The sequence below is a fragment of the Cupressus sempervirens genome, chromosome 10, assembly GCF_028749045.1.
Source record: "Cupressus sempervirens isolate cs-2001-9-10 chromosome 10, ASM2874904v1, whole genome shotgun sequence".
NCBI classification, from domain to species: domain Eukaryota; kingdom Viridiplantae; phylum Streptophyta; class Pinopsida; order Cupressales; family Cupressaceae; genus Cupressus; species Cupressus sempervirens.
The window spans coordinates 749108896-749126280 of NC_143127.1; positions in this window are offsets into that span (position 1 = coordinate 749108896).

The following is a 17385-nucleotide window of genomic DNA, read 5'->3' on the forward strand; positions in this document are numbered from 1 at the left end:
TAGGTATACCAAGGATCTTCAAGCATAGAACTTCTTGAGATGAATGATGTTAGTAGGATCATTCAAGAGTTCTCCTTCTGGTGTAGATAGCTGATAAGCTCCAGAGCCAAAGGAAGCAGTGACAACATAAGGACCAAGCCATGTAGGTTCAAACTTGCCTTTCTTTTCTCGATCTACTTGGACTTTCATGTTTTCTTTGAGGACCATGTCACCTGGCTGAAAGTGTCGTGGAAGCACCTTCTTGTTGAAATTTCTTTTGAGACGAGTTTGATAGACTGTGAGATGATCATAGGCTTGTTGCCGCTACTCGTCTAAGAGATCTAGCTGGGTGAGTCGAGCTACTCTATATTCTTCATCTGATATTTGCCCTTGCAAAGATATGCGCAAGGAGGGAAGTTCAACCTCTATAGGTAGTACCACTTCAGCACCATAGACTAGGGAGTATGGAGTTGTGCCTGTGGATGTACGGAAGGAAGTTCGATAGGCCCATAAGGCTGGATTTATTTGTAGGTGCCAATCACGGCCGGAATCATTGACAACTTTCTTTAGAATTTTGAGGAGGGTTTTGTTAGTTGCCTCTGCCTGGCCGTTACCTTGTGGGAAATATGGGCTAGAAAAGCGGTGATGGATGCGGAGGGAAGTGCATAATTCTTCCATGTTGAGATTTTCAAAGTTACCTCCGTGGTCGGTGAAGATGGTGGATGGGATGCCGAAGCGGCAAACAATGTGGTACAAGATGAACTTGGAGACCTAAACTCCTGTAGCTGAGACTAGGGGGACTGCTTCCACCCATTTAGTGAAATAGTCTGTAGCTGTTATTATCCATTTATATAAATCAGATGAGAGGGGTGTGATAGTTCCAACTAGGTCAAGGCCCCAACAAGCGAAAGGCCAAGGTGGTGCAATAGGCTGTAGATCCTGTGCCGGAGCGTGCACAAGATTTGCATGCTGCTGACATGGGAGACACTTTCTGACAAAGTCACAGGAGTCTTCTTCAATGGTAGGCCAATAGTAGCCTGCTCTAAGGATTTGTCGCGCTAGGACAATACCACTTGTGTGGGCACCACAAAGTCCAGAGTGTACTTCCTTTAACACCATCGCGGCCTCATTTTGGTCTAAACATCGAGAGAGAGCATCGTGATAACCCCGACGATATAGGGTATTGGCTATGATAACATAGCGGGATGATTTTCGGATGAGGTTCTGGCGTTGGGTACGTGTGAGGTGAGGGGATATGATACCATCGTTAAGGTAAGCATGAATCTCATGGTACCAAGGGGATTGGGGACCAACCAAGATACAAACACGGTTTGAATCCTCATTCTCATAGGCGGGTGTGAGGAGCTGCTCCACTAAAAACTCATATTGTGTAGCTGCTTGGGGAATTTCCAAGAGTGAGCCTATAGTAGCCATAGCATCTGCTGCTTTGTTCTGTATTTGAGGCACTTGTGTAAACTGAAGCTTTGTAAAATGTTGGGTTAGCTTATCAACTAGCTCTTTGTAGGGTAATAGCTTTTCATCTTTGGTTTGATATTCATTTAGGGCTTGCTTGATGATGAGCTGAGAATCGCCAAAGATTTGTAGCTCAACAATGTTCCATTCTGCAGCTATCTTTAATCCTGCTATGAGGGCCTCATATTCAGCTATATTGTTGGTGCTAGGGAATTGTAGCTTGAAGGCTTTTGGAATGTAATCTCCTTGAGGTGTGACCAACAATATTCCTGCCCCTGATCCATGAGATGTGTATGAGCCATCAAAATAAAGTTTCCATGGGGGTTGTTCTTCAATTAGACAGATATGCTCATCTGGAAATTCTGTGATCAACGGATAACCATCTATTAGAGGTACATCAGCTAGGTGATCTGCTATAGCTTGCCCTTTGATTGCCTTTCTATCCACATACTGGATGTCAAATTCACTAAGGAGCATAACCCATTTGGCCAAACGGCCTGTAAGTGCTGTTCTAGAGAGCATATACTTGAGAGGGTCAATCTTGGAGACTAGTTGGATGGTATGACTTAGCATGTAATGGCGAAGTTTTTGAGTTGAGAAAACAACTGCCAAACAAGCTTTTTCCATAGGAGTGTAATTGAGTTCATAACCAACTAGGGTTCTACTGATGTAGTAGATGGCTCTTTCTCTGTTGTAGTCATCAAGCTGTGCTAGAAGTGCCCCTAGAGCAGTAGGTGTTGCTGATATGTACAAAATCAGGGGACGACCAGGAACTGGTGGAACCAAGATAGGGGGATTGATGAGATATTGCTTGAGATGGTCGAAGCTGCGTTGACATAAAGGATCCCACTTGAAGTTTTCATCCTTCTTCAGTAAATGTGAAAATGGTGTACACTTATCTGCAAGCTGGGAGATGAAGCGCCGAACAGATTGGAGCTTTCCTTGAAGAGAGCGAAGCTGTCGCAGTGTCTGGGGAGGAGGCATGTCTAAGATAGCCTTGACCTTCTTGGGGTCAATCTCTATACCTCGTTTAGAAACTATGAAACCTAGAAGCTTGCCAGATGTGACCCCAAAGACACATTTCTTGGGATTCAGCATGAGATGATATTTGGCTAACCTATCAAAGACTTTCTCCAGGTCAGCAAGATGATCCATGAAGGTATGAGACTTGACCAAGATATCATCCACATAATCCTCCAAAATGCTATGGATGAGATCATGAAAAATGGCTGTCATAGCTCTTTGATAGGTAGCCCCAACATTCTTTAGGCCAAAAGGCATCATGTTGTAGCAAAAGGTTCCCCAAGGGGTAGTGAATGCTGTCTTATGCTGATCCTCTTCTGCAATCTTGATTTGATTATACCCAGAAAATCCATCCATGAGGGACAAAATTTCATGTCCAGCTGTAAGATCTACAATCATATCTATGTTGGGCAAGGGAAAATCATCTTTTGGACAAGCTTTGTTAAGATCTCTAAAATCAGTGCAGATTCTGATGTCACCAGAAGGTTTAGTGACAGGGACCATGTTGGAGATCCACTCTGAGTAGTCGATAGTTCGGATAACCTTAGCAGCTAGCATTCTTTCTAATTCAGCTTTGACCAATAATGCCACCTTGGGGTGCATTTTTCTAAGCTTTTGTCTGACGAGCTTGATCTTTGGATCAACTGCAAGATGATGAACTACAAGCTTTGGATCAAGTCCTGGCATGTCCTGATATGACCATGCAAATCGGCCAATATTCTCTCTTAAGACCTCAAAGAGGAGGTCAGCTTGGTCTTGTGATAGGGACGCAGCAATGTGAACAAGTCTAGGGATCTCTGAAGAACCAATGTTGACTTCTCGAGTATCCTCAATTAGAATAGAAGACACCTCTGGTCGATTATCTTGAGGAGGCAATGCTAAATCCTCATGTTCTTCTTGTGGCTCTGGATTTTCTTGCTGAGGGGTTCTCTTCGTTGCCTTAGCTAGTCTCAGATTCACCTTAGTTCCAGTTTTGGGTGTATCGGAACTAGGTTGGGGATTTTCTCCAAAATACCCCTTGGGATCTAGCTTGTAGATATAGGCAAAATCTGGCTTTGTTTTCTTGTGAGGAGTTTCAGCTCCCATGAATCTTAGAAGTGCCTCCTCTGATGTGAACTCATCGATGTGTATGACACTTGGTTGGTCCCAATCTATGAGTTGTGGATGGGCGAGTGGTAGGTCAATGAGGTGGATGGATAGTTCTTGGAGAACAGAGTCTCCGAGGGAGATTTGGTCTAGGATATCGTCGTAGGCTCTCTTTTCAACTTCCTCAGGAATGTCTTCGATTTTGACAAGGTTGCGGTGAATGTTCGAAAAAGCGTGACCGTTCTCATTGGTGCCCCCAGTTGTGGATATGCCAAAGCCAAGACCTGACTTCGATTCCCACTTATGTGCGTCGATGGGGCACTGCATGCCTTTTTCTTTTGGTCCTAGACCACCACCTTGATAGTTCCATTTGTCAGTGATGAGCTTATGTTCTTGGGGATACTTTTGGCTGAAGTGATCAAGGCGTGCTTGATTTCTTTGAGGTGCATCCTTATGTAACCATTTGTTGATATCTGGAGTGAGCTCCTCATGAAGAGGGATTTTTGAGGATACAAAGGTTGTTGGGCCAAACTGTTTGTATCGAGGAGGTGGAACCTCCTTAGCTTTGTGATATGTCGGTCGTCCATGGGCATGTGGATCAAGTGGGAGTGCCCCGACAACAAATGCATCTGACAGACTATACTCTCCACAACCTTTGTTATTGATCTTCACGGTAGACAGGGTAGAGGCGAGGATGGTTTCTGGGTCATTATAAGTGTGGGATGAGCTGGCGATGGATGTGCCAATATCAATTCCAGGGCAATGGTTTGTATATGAAGCTTCAACCGCATTGCAGTAAGCAAAGGGTTCTGGATCGGCATGGATGGTTACCTCAGTGCCTTGATGCGGAAATTTGATGCACTGATGGTAAGTGGATGGAATAGCTTTCATGGCATGAATCCATGGGCGACCAAGGAGGATGTTAAATGGTAGGTTTAGATCAATAACATGGCAGAGTGTCTCTTGGATGACTGGCCCAACCTTGATTGGCAGAAAAATAGTTCCTTCTGTGGTTCTTTCCAAGTTGTCATAAGCTTTGATGGTGATAACCTCACTAATGATATCTGCCTCAGTATACCCAGCTTGTTTTATGAATTTTAGGGTGCAAATATTCAAGGCTGATCCATTATCTATCATTACTCTTTTTACAGCAAAGTTGGATACCATGATGGCTATGCGAAGTGGAAGGGTGTGATCTGGCTCGACCACGGGTATGTCGGTGGGTTTGAACGATAGGGCACATGAGGATGAGAGGTGTCCAACAAGATTACGAAAATCAGTAGCATTGATATCAAAAGGGACACGAGATTCTATGAGAGCACTATCAAGGATGTTCTTGTACACAGGACTAGTACGAAGAAGGTCTAAAATGGAGATATGGGCTGGCATGTTCCCAAGGTGTTCCAAGATATTGTACTGGCTTTTTGATGGAGCTGATGGTGTTGGTGTAACAGGTAGGCCTGCGATGTTAAATCGCGCTCTTCGAGTGGTGACTGCACACTCATTGTTTGGTCCTTGGATATTGATAACATTGACGGAAGGCTCTTTCTCGGATATACAACCTATAAGGCTACCATAGTCTATATAGGATGAAGTGTGGTCATTGTTCTTCCCATGCTGTTGGTTTGGCTGACGGTTGTTGGTGTTGTTGTTGTTGGTTTGGATAGGTGCTTTTCCAGGTTTTTGGTTGTGGTGTGGAGGAAAAGCATTTTGATAGATCTGTAAGCCTGCATTGGGAGAGGTTTGGGCACCAACAGTGATTTCCTTCCGATCAATGAGGTCCTGCACATAGTCTTTTAGTTTCATGCATCTGAGGGTAGTGTGACCTTTTACCCTATGAAATTTGCAGTACTCATTATCTCTGTACCATGCAGCTTTGGATTGGCTTGGGTCAATTTGCTGGGTAGGAGGAAATTTGATGATGTTTTCTTTGACTAATTTCTCAAAAATGACATCCAATGGCTCACCAAGGGGTGTATAGTTTCTAGGTGTAGGTTGGAATCTAGGCTTTTGTCCTGCAGCTACATTGATGGCATTAGCTTGATTGCTAGACCCTTGAAAGTTGGGTCTTGGAGTGTGGTTTTGATAGCTTTGGTTATTCTGTTGTTGGTAGTTGATAGCTTGTTGATTTTTTGGTTGATATGGTGGGTTGGACTGGTTGTGAGAAGGACCAACAATATTCACATGTCTGGTGTCAGTGACGCCATCTGTTGCAACGTGCTTGTTTTTGTTCCAATACCTAGACTTGTCATTGGAATGTGATTGATTTTGGTTGGCTTCCTTGTAAAGCTTGACCACACCATCTTTAATGAGTCCTTGCTCAAGGATCATTCCTTTCTCTTTGATATCTTTGTAGGTTTGCAAACAGTTCATGGTCATGTGGTGAGCCAAGCTAGGATGGGCATTATCAATAAACATTTTCACAACATGGCGTTCTGGCAAGGTGCAGGATATGCGGGTGGTAAGGGTTTGCCATCTTTGCAGGTATTCGGCAAGGCTTTCTCCACCTTTTTGCTTGGTGTGGACAAGATCAACTATTGATAGCTCTGTTTCAACCAGATGGGCATATTGGGCTACAAATGCCTCAGATAATTCAGCAAAGTTTTTAATTGTGCCATAGGGGATTCTATAAAACCATTCAAGAGCTGGTCCAGCCAAGCTTTTGGGAAAAAGGCGCAAGAGGAAGACATCATTGTATGCTACATCCTGGCAGTGCATGTAAAATTCTTTGATATGTGTGACAGGGTCTCCTTTTCCTCTGAATTTGTCAAATTTGGGTACCTCAAAGTGTTTGGGAAATGGTGTCATGGTAATGGCTCTGTCAAATGGGTAAGGACACACATTCTCAAACTTGAATGTCTTCGGATCATTCCCTTCTTGGATGGCTTTCAGAACTATCTTCATTTGCTCCCATTCTGAATTGATAGGTGATGGCTGGGGTGCCCCCAATGTAGGAGTGCCTTGAGGTAGGTATGTGCTGGATGGGGCCACTGAATATGGATGGCTATGAGGGATTTGCTGATAGGGATTGTACATTGTTTGGGCAATTGCATGATGGATGACAGGTTGCTGAGGGGGAGGTGGCGCATATTGCTGCATGTGCTGCGAGCCTTGCTGTTGATATGGGATTTGAGGTTGGGATTGAGGAACATAAGCTGGCTGTGGGATAAATGGATTGCTTTGTGGAGGTAAGGTATAAGATGGTTGAGAGGCTTGGGGAAAGGATCGGGGGGCTTGTGGGGTTTGACCAATATATGTGGGTTGTGCCCCCATTTGGGATGGTATCTGCAAATAATTGGTGGTTGGCTAGGGTGGTGGATTACCTCCTAGAAGTGGCATTGAAAAGTAGTTGGTAATTGGAGGTAATGGATTAGTTGGTGGTGGAGGTGGTGGGAATTGAAAGCTTGGGAATGGAACTGATGGGGTTTGATAGCTTTGTGGTTGGATTTGGAAGCTTGGTAGAGTGGTGGCAGGGGCTGGGGTCACTTGGGAGCTTGGTAGAAAATTGGTAGTAGCTTGTGGGATTTGATAGCTTTGTGGAGTGAGGGTAGTAGCTTGTAGATTTGTGGCTAATGGTATTGAGCTCCCAAGATCTAATGGAAATGATGGGATTGTGCTTTGGGCTGCAGTGAATAAGCTGGGGGTGATGAAAGGTTGATTACTTGGCCCCATGGGTGGCATCCCTATTGTATATTGCTGAGGTTGGCCAAAGATGCTAGCACTGATTTGGGAGATGGGTGGATTTGGAAGGCTGGGTTGGGGAGCAGCAGCAGCAATAGTGAAGGGGGTGAACGGTGAGCTGTTTTGGGTAAAGGGGGTTTGGAGCGAAGAGGTATGAACCAAGGATGGAGTGGTGGTGGCTGGGTTGGCTTGCGGCATGGAGATTTCAACTTGGGTGGATGATGGTATGTTTGGGTCTGTTGGATCATATGGATTGGCTGGAGGCTCTTCTTTTGGCATATATTGAGGATAATTTGGATCATAAGAGCCTATGGGTGGTGGTAGCTGCCCAAACAATGGGTGAGATGGATCTGATAATGGAGGGGGTCTTCCAAAGTCAAAGGTTCCTACATTTTCCCTTCGAAAATTAGCCATGATTGTCTCTTTGTTCTTGTCTATAATGGCATTTACCAATACTGCATTTCCTGGTTGGTTCATGAAAGCTTCAATGTCAGTACATGATGGCATAGCTTTCTCTGGGCTGAAGGATGGCTGAGTGCTCAAGGGGGGTGAGGTTGTTCGATCCAAATGATAGGGCTCCATTGTTTCTTTCTTCTTGGCTAAGCGAGTGACGGGTGGCATGAAAAATGCTCCTAGGGATGAGATGCAATAATGCTGATGGATGCAAAAGCGGGAAGGCTTCTCTATGCAAATGATTTCCTAGGTTAAGGCAAAGCTATATGACAAAACCTAAGGAGGATTGGGTTGGAGATTCAAACTTCAAAGATACGTTGCCAAAGCATGAAAGGTCTGCTTTCCTATGTGCAAGCTCGGTGGTGATTGTGTCAACTTAAGGATAGACTGATGATCCTTTAGGAAGAACACGAGATTGACCACTTGTGGATCCCAACCTTTAGCTCAAGGTGATGAGGGATAACAAGTGACAAAGCTGGATTACCCTAGACAAAGCTCTGTCAAAGGGATAACCTTGGTGAGATTGATGGATTTGGAAGATTTTTAGGAGTGGCAAACTTTTGGCAAAAGTGACAACAATTTTTAAGGCTTGGATGTGAGGTTTTGATTGCTGGCTAGATGGTTTGATTCTAAATGATATGGATGAGCTAATAATGCTTAAGGGGATAACCTAAGATGGCTGGCTTTTCTACAAAAATGACTCTAAAGTGAAGCTAATCCAAGAAGATGTGGAGAAACAAGGGTGTCTAATCATAGAAATCATGCCTAGTTGGTAAGGCATAAGCAGGATTAACTCCTGGATGTTGGCTAAATTTGATGGTGCGCTCTAACCAGGCCTCTTGAAGTGCTTCGTCGGTAGCTTTTGCCTCTACTTTGTGGAGTTTGGCAATTCGTGGGCTTGGTGTTATTTTTTTTCTCTTGGCTGAAAGTTCTTGGTATGCTAGAGATGGTTTGAGTTTAACTTTGTGGAACTTCTATTTGGGTTTGGGTTGCTCTGACATCAATTTCTGAATCTGCTTGGCTTTGAGAGATCTTGGTTGTTTTGCCTCAACTCATTCAACTTCTGGAATAGGCAGTGACTATGCTAAGTATGCCCTAAGCTAGGATTGACCAAGTTTGGCAAATATTTATTCAACAAATAAAAGATCAAGCAATAGATAGAAACAACCAGATAGAAGTTTTTGATTCTCAGAAAGTGATACTTGCGCCAAGGAGTGTGTATGTTCTACAAATGTTTCGATCAGTCACCTCAAACACATTAACATCCTAGATGGTTGTCTACAGGGTTGACAGTTGGCTTAGCTAAGGAGTCCTCGATATACCCAAGGTACGTGAGGCCCAAATCCGTAGATGAGACCAAAAAGATGTCACACAGCCGAGAGGAGCGGTAACCCATTTCTCCTCTTTCACTTCTCAAGGGTATAAAGTTCCTTGAGGCTTAGCCCGAGTGACAAAATCTTGACCCCAAGAGAGGTGTCTTTCGATTCACCTTACGATTCTTATACTCCGCCAGAATGCTGGAGTTGAGGTCGTCCAAGGGGTGATGAAATCCCCAAGCAGGCCTCCTAAAAAGAAACAAGGTTTTGGATCCTAATCTTATGCACCCAAGATGGCCTCGAAAGACGACAAGGGGAGAGAAGACTTGGATGACCTTGGGCTAAAAAACACACTTGTTTTTTTACCAACTGATGCTTAAGTTTTCTGATCTAGACTTTGCAAGCACTCATGTTTAAGATACAATATTTATTCCAACTTGAAGCGCCAACAAAAGTAAATCGATCGAAGAATGAAAACAATAAGAAGAGTTAGGGTCAACAAAAGCAAACTCGCGCGCCCAGAGGCCCTCCACGTCAAGTATCGATTAATTTTCTTTAAGGCATTCAAAATTGAGTGTGAGTTTGTTTTAAGCCCAAAACAAAAGTGTGTGAGATTCGATTTCAAGCGCGCGCCCGGAGGCTCTCCACGTCAGTTGTTGTTCAATTTTAGTGCCCAAACTTGAAGTGTGATCGATTTAATCTAGAGTTTTGATCATTTAAGAATTTTGATAAAGTTAAAGCAAACATTCAAAGACCAAGTGAGTGAGTTAGATTGTGAAACATTTAACACCTTTTTCAAGTAGACCCATCCCCATAAATGGCGCTGAGATTGCAACCAATGGTTAATATTTGATGGGTGATTAGAAAAGAGGTGAGTCCAAGGAACTACTCAAATTGATTTTTGCAAATTTGTATTTTAACTTAACAAGGTTTCTTAAATGTCCAAAAATCAAACTTTACCTAGATTGCAAAAAGAGATTTGTTTTGTTCAATTTTTAGAAGCTCCAAATGAAGTGTTTGATATTGCAATGGTTAATTGATCCTTAGAATTCAAGATTGAATTTGTTGTTTTAATCATGCATTCAAGGAAAATTTGATTTTAATCCATGGCATTCAAGAGTGATTTTAGCAACATGCATTCAAAGACAAGTGGTTAAACATTCAAGTGTTTTCTTTTGAGCATTCAAGATTGAGATTTTGTGTGTTGTTTTAAGAACTTTGAAGTGCTTTGTTTTAACCTTAGATCATTCAAGATTTTGTTTTGGACTCAAAAGTGAAAATGACTCTTTGGACTTTGGTTTTCATTCAAAATTTTGTGTTCTAGTTTGCATGTTTTAAGCCCAAAAATGATATTCCTAGATTGTTTTGATGCATGAAAATCCTAAGAAACATTCAAGATTTTGCAATAAGACATTTGTTTGGAACAAATAACAAAGCTTTTAGGACAATTTTTGGCAACCATTTAGGACTCTTAGTTTTCATGAAATTTTTTAAAAGAACTTTAGTGTGCACTTAGTGTTGATTTTGAACCTTTTGAAATAGAAACTTGAAGTTCTTTTTAAATTCCCAAAAATGAAGTGTTCCTAATTTTGCATGAATGCATCTAAAACCTTGATGTTGAAAGGATGCAAATGATTATATTGGTTTAGTTTCACTTGTTAAAAGATTTTTTCTTTTTTGCAAATTGTTAGTTTTTCAATGGATTTAAGTATGATTTGGGGGTTCATTTTAAGCACTAAAAAGAAGTGTGTATGATTTTGCTTCCTTAACAAAAAAAAATGGCCAAGATCTCCCACAAGAAGAAGAAGAAGAAGTAGATGGAATAAGAAGAATATAGACAAGAAGAGGATGAATAATCCCAAGTGCTTTCTCCACCTATAAGCTTGAAAAATCTGCAAACACTATGAGATTGACTATGAGTTCCTTTGTCTTCTTCATGCTCATGTAGACCTACAAAACCAATTTATACAATCCTACCAATCACAAAACAAGAAAAATTAGCCAAAATCAGCAAATGACATACAAAACTTGACTAAAAAAGCTAATGAAGATGACCCATGCGGGGTCCCACCGGGCGTGCCAAAATGTATATGAGAAAATGTTAGTATGCTAATAGAAACCAAATTTAAATAAAGCTTCTACAAACTAAACAAAATTCATAAACTTCAAGATAGACTAAGATGAGCTCTTAATTGAGAATATGAGCCATTAATGGGCTCTCTCAATAAGAAGCTCTCTTGTTGAGTAGCTTTGTCTAAATAGATAGGATGTATGCTCAAGCTTTATGCTTCAAAAAGGGCTTCAATGGATGATTGTGGATTTTTGGTGTGGATAGATGGCTTTAGTATGGATTTGGCTCTCAAAATAGCATTATAACTTTACTTCATGGATTGTGTTATTTTGCAAAGGGGAAGGATCCAATTTATAGGCAAGAGGCTTGAGGGATTGAGGGCTAAGATGCAAGGATGGGAAAAAGCTTATGGAAGGCTCAGATTGCATGAGAGGAGAGCACATGGATTGTGCTTCCTTATAGCCAATCAAGGAGTGACACATGTCACATGGTGAGAGGATGGAGGAAAGGGCAAGGATGAGTCAACAAAGGAGGCTCAAGAGATAAAATCTTCATAAAGACCCTCATAATGACTTGTAAGAGCAATAAAAGGGCTTGTAAGAGTCATTTATGACCTAGTGGACTTCATAAAGTTTTATGGTTGAGATATTTTGAGGGTGATGAGAGAAAATTCGACTTGGACTTGATTAGAAATGTTTTAAGCTTGTTTAGGCTTGTGCAAATGATTAGAGGATGGATTAGGATGGTTTAGGATTAGCTTAAGGATAGGCAAGTGGATGGCATTTAATGAGGGTGGGTGAAGGAAGAGATATTTGTTAACTTTGGCTTGGTTTAGTAAGTTTTAACCCATGTTTAGGGAATGTGACAAGGTTAGGAGGGGATTAGGATTAGGTTTAAAGACATTTTCTAGAAGAGTCTAGATTTTGGATGAGGATAAAGACTTTCTAGAATAGTCTAGAATTTCCTAGGATGAGGATGAAGACTTTCTAGAAGAGTCTAGAACTTCTTAGGGTGAGGATAAATTAGATTTTTAGGAAATAAATAAAGTTTTATTTATTTCAAGGGTTTGGGTTGAGGAGATATTTATTAAAACTTTTTTAATAAACATGAGGATTAATATTTAATTTTAATTAAATATTTTGAGTTGGGGTTAGGGGTAGGAAATGATGAGATTAGCCTTTAATCGAAATTAAAGAAGGATTAGAAGATTTTGGAAGAGGTTATTGGTCATAAGGAAATTGGCCAATTTTTGGGCAAAAAATAAATTTTTTATTTATTTTAGGATTTTTGGTCAATTTATTAATTAAATAATTAATAAATAAGGAAATAATGTTTAAATAAGATTTAAACATTTTTGGGAGGGATTCCTTAATTAAATATTTTTAATTAAGATAAAGGGATTTAATGGCATAAAAATTAATTAATTAATTAAATAATTAATTAATTAATAAATGATGATGTCATCAGGACTTTTTCAGAAAATAAAAATACTTTATTTTCTAAAGATTTTTAGGTGTCTACAATACCAGGTAGAATACTACATGTTATGTATTTACTGTTGGTGGGGTAGCCATGAGCTGGGTTTCTAGGTTATAGAAGGTTAATGCTTTATTCACTATAGAGGCAGAGTATGTTGTTGCTACAGAGGAAACTAAGGAGATGATATGTATCCAATTCTTCTTAGAAGAATTGGGACACCTTAGAGGGATAATTATTTGTTTACAGATAGTTAAAGTGCCATTCATCTTGCAAAGAATTCAGCTCTATATTCAAAGAGAAAATACATACAATTGTAGTACCATTTCATTCAGTTAGTTTTGGACAACTAAAGTTGGATAAGATACATACAGATGATAATCCAGTGGACATGTTTAAAAATGTAGTGACAAGAGAGAAGCCAAATTCCTCTTCAGCTTCGGTTGGTCTTCTAGACTAAATAGGACTAAAAGAGCAACAATGCCTAGGGTGATTTAATCTAGTGGGAGCCCCATGTGGTAGCACTATTGTTATAGGATCAGTCTCCAAGTGGGAGATTGTTGTCTAGTGTGGAGTCTAATTAGTCCCCCAAGTGGGAGATTGTTAGTTTGTGGTGACTAATTAGGGAAGTACTATACATACTTCATAAATTCTTTGGGGTTAAATATTTTTGGGCTACTATTCGCCAATGGCACAAAATTTTGGGCTACTATTACCTAATTGGCCATTGCTTATATTCACCAATTTATGGATGACATTTTGTAACTAGTTTTAACCCTAAAGTAGCAAAAATACTTGTATAAAAGGGCTTAGGGTTAGGGATTGTTTGATAAGGTTTGATGTGAAATTGCATCTTGCAGTGATATTGAGCTATAAGGGATTATAGATTGTAATTAAGTTGTAATCACTAGATCATAATAATATTAGATTTTTTGTTTGCTTGACATAGCCCAAAGATTGGGTGAACCACATTAAATCTTGGTGTCTTGTGTTCTTTTCTGTGTGATCTATTATTTTCTGTTATTGGTTATATTTGCATGTAATTGTTATTTCTATCCATGGTTAAATCCTAACAAAATCTTCTATGATAACAATGCTATCCATTGCATCAAATGATGGTGATGACCATAAAGGACTTATATCATCACTAAGAAAACTATTAGTAAAGAACAAGAAAGTTAGAAATCTAGAGAAGACCTCAAAAGAGGTTCTTGAGAAATTATAGAAAATAGTCACGACCAAGGTGATAGAGAAGAATTTATTGTTGAAGGAAAATGAGTTAGTGAAATTATTTGATGTGGAATTCACTAATCTATCATTCATTGCATCAGTCCAATCTCATATCAACCATAATGCACACGTATTTTCTATAGTGTGCAATAATGTGAGAAATGATTAGCAAACTCTTGATATTAGCATCAAAGAGTTAAGAAGATGTCTAGAGGAAGGAAGAAAGTAGTATAGACAATGAACCATATCATACAATTATTTAAAAGATATAAATGATGAAATCAATTCAAAGGTAAATGAACTTCAATTATGGACATCTACATTGCACCATGTGAGGCCTCACCCCAACCCATCATAGCATAGATGATATATTTACATTTTAATACTTCTAACTCAATGTTTTGATACACTTTTGAGACTATATGGTTATGTTATATATATATATATATATATATATATTGATAATCCACACTTATCTTGTGTATTGTACTAGTATATTTTCCTTTATTTTTTGACCAAAGGCCATTTTGGCATATGATTTCTTTTTCTTTTTGTGTATGTCCTGAAAAGGTTGAAATTTTGACCATTTTAAAGTTTAATGTCAAAATTTTGACCAACACAGGATATAAACAAAAAAAAAAAGAAAATTAATTCTCATTTCATTTCATTTTGGCTATGCATGGGAGGGAGAAAGAGTTAATTGCAATCCATAGGTATGTAATCAAATCTTAAACCAACAAATGATTTGAAGGAGAAAATAATAACATTTGAGGAAAATTTAAAGATTTCACCAACATTAGGCAAAATATATTTGAGAAAATCTTGCTAAAAAAAAATCTAACTAGACTTAGTAGATCCTTGTAGTGTGAATTTGTCCCCAAAGATTTAAACACTTTGCTATAGGGTTTAAGGCATTTTTAATGCTATAACCCAAAATTGTTGTATACAAAGAAAAAATCCCAAGCTCAAGACATGCAATGTGTACCAATAAATCAATACTTTCCTCCAACATTTTGGTTGAAGTATGAAGTGCTATAGGATGTAACTAAAAAAATTGACTAGTTTCTTTCTTTGTCAAACTGAGACTTGTTGCATGTTTAGTTTTCACTTCTAAGGTTAAAAAACTAAGATATTTTATCAAATTGAGGGATCATGGAAATGCTACTAAACCTTCCAAAATGCCTATACTATTCTTCAAGGAAATACTCATCAAAATATGAGGCACCTCTCTCAAATTCTAGCATAGATGGATCTCTGTGCCAAAAAGAGCTTCAAAATGGAGGAATTCTAGGGGTGAAAATTTTTAAAAGATCAACCCAAGCAATCCAAGTGTCAAAAATATAATATGTGTTATGTCTTGAGTAGGTAACCCAAATTTTTTTAGAAATTCCAACTTGGGCTTCATAGTGAGTTCAAGAAAAGTTGGGTATCGAAGAATGGTAACATTAAGCTCATTTTCAATGAATCCAAAAACTTTGAGGAGATAAATGACCTTTCTAGTATTTTGGCTGGATTTTCTCCTCAATAGTTGTGGGTTTATTTTCATGATAGTTATCACTTGAGAAGAACAAAACTTAAAATTATTTAGCTAAAAGACTTGAAATGATATTGAGGGGGGCTATGAAATGAGATGGTTATGATAAATGTGAATGATGGTGATTGCACTTGGATTATGTTCATCTTGGAAAAATTGTATAACTCATTGACACATAAAAAATGATGCAAAGTTGAATATTAGATGGACATCTATGGAACCAACAAAGAAATTAATTTTGAACAAATAATTTTGTTACCCTCACTCTGCTAGGGCATCAGATTATTTGCACATGCATAAATCTCTTAATCTAAATCCATACATGTTTTAGAGAACAATGAGTCTACTTCATAATTCCTAAGTTCCAAGTATTTTGAACTATTATAACTCTAGTTATATTTTATATGTTCACCAAATATTTCAATATAATTAGTTTGACCACATTATGTGGTCTTCTAAAATAGAATGTTGCCTAGAATGTTCCAATCCCTTTCTATTTTTTAGTTACATACATGTTTCTTTCCCTACCACCATTTTATTCATCTCACTCTTTTATGGATGCATAGGTATCACCTTCATTTAGGTTCGATTTGCATACTCATATTTCTTGGTAACCTTTCTTGATCTTCATTTCTAATTAGAAAAATGGTTGGTTTCATTCTATTAAAGGTTGTTAATTAATATTCCTCTTTTACAACAACCATGTTTCCATCATTCCCTGCATTACACTTCTAATGTAATCCCACTAGGAATGTTTATGTTTATAACCTTTTGAAATTGCCAAGTTTCCTACAAAACTCATAAAAGCATGTCATCAAAATTATTGGTTAGATATTATCTCATGAGAGATTATACAATTTTTTTGGCATTGATAAAGGAATCACATAAACATTTTTCCATCAAACAACAACAAAAGGATTTCTTAACTCCTCAACATGATATCAAACTCTCTTTCTTCTAGGTCATAATGCATCGTGTTATTGTGGCCATTTCTTCTCGCCTGACGACCCATAACGACAATGTACATAATTTAGTAATCACTTTGCATGATTATCGCTTTATATGTATTGTCTATGTACTTGTGATTTTATAAATTCAAAATTCTTTCTTCAAAATTTATATCATATTCATAGATTTGGCTATGGTATAAAGATGTGTGTTGCCTTGATTAGATAGAGTATCCTTAATTGTATCCATTCCATTTATATGTTGTTCTAGTTGAAATATTTCTAAACAAGAATCTAATAAATCTTTAACAAACATATCAACTAATTCTTCTAAATAGGATTGTCCTTGAAAATCCATATGGGATGGATTATGTGTATCATCTCTCATGCTGACCAATTGAAGCATAAATCTTCTATTCACTAATGATTTAATACTCCCTCACTCTTTATCATGCTCCAATATAATTTCATAACTTCATGTCATTCTCAAGATCCCACTCATTTTTAGCATGTCAACTTAATTCATTTTATCAAGAAACATAATATAGATTTAGTCATTGATTTTTCCATCATGGGAACATCAATACCATCTTCTTGTACTTGAGCATCAACTCCTAAATATTTTGGATAACTTGAGATTCTTTCTTCCACTTCCCCATATCCCCTTTCTATATAATTTATTGGGTGTACATATGTATTTTATTCCTTAGGAAATTTAGTAAAAATTGTTGCTATCCTCAAATTCATCAGAGGGACAAGATGCAAAGATTCATAACTTCCCACTCAAAGAGTCCATGACATTCAATTCCTATTGTGCGCAAGTGGGCACTATTGGCATGTTCAAAAACTTGATACATGAACTTTTATGTAGTTTTTCATGCATTAAAGCATGGATTATATAAAATATAATGCTTTACTAGACCTTATCTTGGATACTAAAAGCCTTATTGCTTCTTTGAACCAAAAATTTCCTTCACATATTTCTATTTAATTCTTTATCTCGTCTACTAGGAATAAATGCATGTTATAGTTTTGGAGGCTGGTACAATAGAATATAATATATTACGTGCAATATACTTCCCATGTTCCACATTTGAAACTTATATCACTACCTCT